The sequence below is a fragment of the Odontomachus brunneus genome, unplaced genomic scaffold (genome assembly GCF_010583005.1).
Source record: "Odontomachus brunneus isolate Ranch 3 - 2012 unplaced genomic scaffold, Obru_v1 Obru_scaffold_070, whole genome shotgun sequence".
Lineage (NCBI taxonomy): Eukaryota > Metazoa > Arthropoda > Insecta > Hymenoptera > Formicidae > Odontomachus > Odontomachus brunneus.
The window spans coordinates 605648-612825 of NW_022639520.1; the positions used below are offsets into that span (position 1 = coordinate 605648).

General features: G+C 38.4%; 1 protein-coding gene and 1 pseudogene across 1 annotated transcript in view; one reads left to right on the plus strand and one right to left on the minus strand.

The window, feature by feature from the left end:
• Positions 1–7178, plus strand: part of LOC116846821 — a 151992-nt gene that overhangs the window by 139454 nt on the left and 5360 nt on the right. The gene's annotated exons all lie outside the window — the stretch shown is intronic.
• On the minus strand, positions 1805–2291 carry LOC116846836 (annotated as a pseudogene).

A 7178-nucleotide genomic window follows, 5' to 3' on the forward strand; every position in this document is an offset into this window, starting at 1 on the left:
CTCTCTCTCTCTCTCTCTCTCTCTCTCTCTCTCTCTCTCTCTCTCTCTCTCCCCGGGATCCACCAATCACTGCAATTTTAGCAGCCGTCTTTGTTTTTCGTTCTTTTGTTGTCATCGACACTTGATCTCTCGATCTCCGTATTGTCATCCGTCAACTGTTTTCGCTCCGGCGGCTCTTGTTTTGATTGAAACGTAAACACCACCGGCAGCAACCAAACTCGGGAATATACTCTTTCTTATTGTTAACCTATTGGAATTTAAAGTTCCGATACCTGCCTTATTCTGGAAACCGTGATCCTGATGAGGACAGCGATTTGCCGCGTTTCCTTCCGATCCCACGCTGTCCTTTGACTCTTTCCTCCTCGGGTCGGCTGAGAGAGCTTGGGGCACAATACACGGGACGCGGGACCAAACCACTCCTCCGCTACGACTTCTGTCCGCCTTTCTAAATTTTTGCTAATATTTCCGCGGCCGGCGGTCGGCCTCGCGCTCCCGGAACGATATTAACGCTACCCGACGCGATAGCATGCAACGATAGATACGCGTTGACCCTTTGGCCCTGGTGACGGGTGCCCTCCGGGTCACCACGTCACAGACAATAATATCATAAAAAGAGCGCCCCATAATTAATAAGAGCACTTTTTGCATTTGTCATTTTTCCGTACCTGAGCGCGCGAAATCTCAGCCCTGCCATTCGTTAAATGTAATCGCTTCCCGTTTAAAAGCTATTATAGCCTCGACATTTTTGTATTAGAATTTTCTTCTTAAAATATTGTAAGGAATCTACCACTAAGAGCAATTCCGGTGGTTTTAGGACACCCTGTATACACGCAACGAAAGGACGCCTCAATGCCAGAAATGCGGTAAATCAGGTCATCTCGGATATGAATGTAGGACAAGCCGTTACGCAAATCGTTATGTATTACCAAAACTAACTGAGAATATGCGCATAAACGCCGTATAAAAATATTGTGTTTATTGTGAAAAGAACGGACACAATCGCGACGAATGTTGGAACTTGCACGATAAGCCAAACGAGAAAACTGGAACCTCGAACAACTACCGAAGACTTCCGAAGTGCAGTAACTGTCACTTCGCTTAATATGGATAAGCTTCCGACTTCTAGAACAACAAGAACACGGAAGGAACATGAAGAAAAGAATAAAAATCAAATAAAAACTAAATAGAGTACAAAACTATCGCGTCAATCAAATTAGGAAAAATATATAAAATTATGCTACGTTTGACCTAGTAATTTTATCAATAGAAGAAGCAAAACAAAGGAAAATTGCGCTTCTGTTGGATACAGGATCAACCATTAGCTTAGTAAAAATAAAGACATTGGAAGATACCCTAATGATACCCTAATGATAGAAGAAAACGTAACTTTTACAGGCATAACAGGGCATTAAGCCTATACATTAGGCAAAATGAACGCCACCATAAACTTGGGGAGGCAACGCCGATAAATGGAACTCTACGTAGTAAAGGACGACTTTCTTATACACTACGAGGGCATCCTGGGAATTGATTTTCTACAGAAGCATTATGTCAAGTTCGATTATAAAGACCATGAAAATGTCAGGAAGAAGTTTACCATTGGTCCTATATCAAACATATTATTTGCCTGTACGTAATGAAATTGTAATACAAGCTACAGTAAGCTTAAATAAGAAAGGAATTATATCGGCAGAAGAGATATTGGCAGGAATTTTTATTGGAAATTGCTTAATCAGAGCAAGCAATCATACGAGGTTTGATCAAAAACTACACGGAATTTTCGTTTTTCTCAAAAAATCTTTATTTATTTATCGATATTAATTTTGTCCTCTTCAAAGTACTCCCCATTAGATATAATACATTTGTGCCAGCGCTTTTTTCAATCTTCGAAGCACTTCTGGAACGCAATTTTCGGTATGGCGTTTAGCTCCTTCAGCGATTCTGTCTTTATCTCTTCAATGTTGGCAAAACGTCGTCCTTTCTTTTCAGCTTCGGGAATAGGAAGAAGTCACAGGGAGTCATGTTCGGCGAATACGGAGGTTGAGGCATCGGTGTTGATTTTGGCAAAAAATTCACGAACAGTAGTGAAGTTTGAGCAAGTGCATTATCGTAGTGCAATTGTTTCGCTACAAATCCGGGTTTTTTTTCGGGTTGCTTCACGCAAACGGCGTAGAACTTCCCGGTAATACTTCCAGGTAATACTCCTTATTTCTTGTCCATAATCATTTTCTTCACTTTTTCGACGTTGTCATCGGTTGTTGATGTGCTAGGGCGTCCAGGGCTCTCGTCATCTTCAACGTCTTCACGGCCCACTTGGAAACGTTTGTACCATTTGTAAACGCTTGTTTTATTCATAGAAGATTCGCCAAAAGCAACATTCAACATTTCCAATGCGGTGCTGCACTTTATTCCATTCTTAAAACAAAATTTAATGCAAATTCTTTGTTCCATTTTTCCACAAGTTAAAAATCGCTGAGCATACCAAAACACGTGTAACTTTTTCGATAGCTAGCAATGAAGTAAGTATCCAATATAGTAGCTACCAATGTCAAGATACGTCAGGGACAAGTGTACCAACACAACAACAAAAAATTGTGACAAATGGACTTATATAGCTTGCGAAATTTAAAAATTCCGCGTATTTTTTTTTATCAAACTTCGTATATGCTCCGCAACGATAATGAATATTACTGAGAACGATGTAGAAATAGCCGCTCCGTATGTAACTTTAGAAGAGACAATGGACGACGATACGACGAAAATAAATTTGCTGACTGGACAGCAAATCAGTAATCCATTAGCACGAGTGGAAAAATTAAAACAGCAATTGCGTCTACAACATTTGAAACGAACAAAAAATAATATATGAAATTTGTGAGGATTTTAACGATACATTTTTTCAGAAGGAGATAGTCTCACTCACACTACAATTGTAGAACATCAAGTTGTCACGCGAGCCGATGTCACGCCAGTAAACATCTGACTATATCGTTTGCCGGAAACACAGAAACGAGAAGTAGATAAACAAATAAAAGAAATGTTAGACAATAAGATAATAGTCCTAACGTAAGCCAATGGAATGCACCTTTGTTAGTTGTACCTAAAAAAAACCGACGCATGAGGGAAAACTAAACTATGAATAGTAGTCGATTTTAGAAAATTAAATGACTTAACGATTGGAGATTCTTTTCCATTACCAAACATCAATGACATTTTAGACCAACTAGGAAACACCAAGTATTTTTCCACCTTGGATTTAACTTCCGGATATCATCAAATATCGATGACAAAGCAAGATAAATATAAAACTGCTTTTTCAACGACAATGGGACATTACGAATTCAATCGAATGCATTTTGGATTGAATAATGCACCAATCACTTTCTAGCGACTAATGAATTTCATATTAGCTGAATTACAAGGACTGAAATGTTTGGTATATTTAGACGATATTGTTATTTATAGAAATAATCTTGAAAATCATAAAAGATTTATCTATCGTATTAAGTAGAATGCAACAGTACAATCTAAAGCTTCAGCCAGACAAATATGAGTTTCTTCGAAAAGAAATAATATATCTAGGCTATATTATTTCGGAAAATGGAATTTTATCAGATCCCAAGAAATTAGAAGTTGTAACAAAATTTTCATTATCTACTCTTATTAAACATGTTCAATCCTTCATAGAACTAGCAGGTTACAGACGGTTTATTGAAAATTTTTCTAAAATTGCGCGATCTTTAACTAAATTAACAAGAAAAGACGTAGCATTTGAATGGCACGAACAGCAAACAGCTGTCGATAAATTTAAGGAAAAACTAACTACAGCACTAATATTAAAATATCCTGATTTCGAGAAAGAATTCATCGTCACCACAGACTCATCCGATTATGCAATTGGAGCTATCCTATCACGAGGGCAGTTGGGAAAAGATAATCCAATAGCCTACGCAAATCGAGCATTATTATCGCAAGCAGAACGAAATTATAACACAACAGAAAAGGAATTGTTGGCAATAGTATGGACCGTGAAGCATTTTCGCCCATACGTTTATGGAACCAAATTTAAAATAGTTACTGACTATAAACCATTAGTATGGTTATTTAATGTAACAGATCCAGGATCACAGTTAATACGATGGAGATTAAAACTAGAAGAATACGATTATGAAATCGTACATAAACCTGTAAATACTGACACATTAAGTAGAAATCCGTCAGTACTAATATTAAGTACAAAGATATCTGATGAAGAAGACGTATCTGAAGAAACAGAAGACGAACAAGAGTAAGAAGATAATAAGTGAGATAGTATATAGAAGAGTATATAGAAGAAGAAAAGAAACAAATATTCTACGAGTATCACGACGCATCGATAGGAGGACATCAAGGGACGGAACAGACATTAAAAAGAATAAAAATGAAACATAACTGGAAGAGAATGACCGCAGACGTAAGAAAGTATGTCAGTCAATGCGAATCATGTCAGGAAAATAAAACAACCAAACGTACAAAAGCTCCATTAGTTATAACGGATACACTGGACTATCCATTCAAAAAATGCGCTGTATACATAATAGGATCATTAACCATCTCTAACAACGGAAATAAATATCTGCTAACATTCCAGAACAACTTGACAAAGTATAGCAAAGCAATACCAATACCTAACCAAGAAGCTCCCACAATAGTAAAGGAATTTGTCACGAAAATAGTATTAGAGTACGGAATACCTGTAAAAATCCTCACGGATCAGGGTACTAACTTTCTAAGTTAAATTTTCAAAAATATATGTAGACTATTGAAAATTGAAAAAATACAAACCACGGCATACCATCCACAAAGTAACGGTGGAAAGATCACATCGTATTCTAGCCGAATATTTACATCACTACATAAACGTTGAACAAACCGATTGGAATGAATGAATACCATACGCAATGTTCACATACAACAATATCCCACATACTAGTACGGGATATACCCCGTTCGAACTAATTTATGGTCGGCAATCAGAATTGCCATCTGTACTAACTCAACAGCCAAAACCAACACACACTTTTGACGTTAGCAAATCTTATGCAAATGAAGTCAAAGAAAAATTACGTGAAATAAATCAAATAGCAAAAAAATATTAAGGAAGAGAAAAGAAAAAATAGAAAACAATCCTATCAGAAAAAATGCGTGTTTTCGAAAATCTCGAATGTATCGAAACTTGAAGCCTCTATTCCGCGACGCTGATTGGCCGTCCCGACTGTCTCGATTGGCTCGATCGAAATATGCGGCTAGGTTCGATCCGCTTACAGCTGTCAGATGCGTGTGACGGATCAGGTTGTGTATTTTACACAATTTTTTCACGGCTGTCAGCATTGGTTCTTGCTGTATTATTTATTAGATGCGCAACTAAGTTCCCGCTGTTTGTCAATAGATGGCTCCAGCAGTAAGTGCTGGTCGATTTTGACATATCTAAAACGTCATGAACCAAGCTTAGACATATGATAAACAAACCGCTTTGACACGTTAGTGATTTTGTTTTGGCGTCATATACTTTTGGTTGTGTGAAAATGTCTGATTTTGTGCCAAATAATCGTCATTTGCGGAAAGTGTTGATTTTCTTATTTCATTCGAAGAAAATGGCGGCTGAAGCGCATTGAGAGCTCCAAAAAGTTTACGGAGATGCTGCTCTAAGTGAAACAACGTGCCGTGATTGGTTTCGTCGCTTTAAAGACGGTGATTTCGATGTTGACGACCGTCCGCGTGAAGGAAGGCCAAAAACCTTCGAAGACGCTGAATTGGAGGCATTGCTCGATGAGGATCCGTGCCAAACGCAAGAGCAGCTTGCTTCAGCATTAGGAGTTACCCGCCAAGCCATTTCCAAGCGATTGCATGCGTTGGGAATGATTCAAAAGCAAGGAACTTGGGTTCCTTATGATTTGAAGCCAAGGGACGTTGAGCGTCGTTTTTTCGCCTGTGAACAACTGCTCCAGCGGCAAAAAAGGAAGGGTTTTCTTCATCGCATCGTGACGGGTGATGAAAAATGGATTCATTACAGAAACCCAAAGAAAAGAAAGTCATGGGGACTGCCCGGTCATGCTTCTACGTTGTCGGCTCGGCCGAATATTCACGCTGCGAAGGTTATGCTGTGTATTTGGTGGGACCAGGTCGGTGTTATTTATTATGAGCTGTTGAAACCGAACGAAACCATCACTGGGGAATGGTATCGAATTCAGTTGATACGATTGAGCCGAGCACTGCGCGAAAAACGGCCACAATACGAGCAGAGGCACGAAAAAGTGATTCTACTGTATGACAACGCTCGACCATGTTGCCAAACCCGTTAAAACCTACTTGGAAACGCTCAAATGGGAAGTCCTACCCCACCCGCCATATTCCCCAGATATTGCGCCATCCGATTATTACTTGTTCCATTCGATGGCACATGGTCTGGCTGATCAGCAGTTCCGCTCATATGAAGACATAAAAAAATGGCTTGATTCGTGGATAACCTCACAAGACGAACGCTTTTACCGTAACGGTATTCGAGCTCTGCCAGAAAGATGGGAAAAAGTTGTAGCTAGCGATAGGCAATACTTTGAATGATTCATTTGTAACCATTTTTTCACAATAAAGTTGCATTTTCATAAAAAAACAGCGAGAACTTAGTTGCGCACCTAATATTATATTCACGACTGTCATCGGTCCTTGTAAGAATTACATCGATCACGACTATCAGCGGCGGACTCGCGAGTGACAAAGTTTGGTCGAAGGTTACATCACGAGGTGAGTAAATGTCCAGAAAGTTATATTTTCACGGTTAGTAACGGCTTGATAGATTATATCTTTGATTTATATTGATATATTTATGTGTTCTGCAAACATTTTGTCTGAACCCATAGCACAGAGAGAGGAATCGCATCGTTCACGGCTGTCAGCATTGGTTCTTGCCGTGTTATTTATTATATTCACGACTGTCATCGGTCCTTGTAAAAATTGCATCGATTGCGGCTATCAACGGCGGACTCGCGAGTGACAAAATTAAATTATCATTAAAATTATATCTGATTTCTTTTATACATTATATCAAAATTTCACTTGTGCATTGAATATTAATATAATTATTAATTAATAAAAATATATTTTAATTTAATTTTATTTTTATTTTATATTTTTTATTGTTT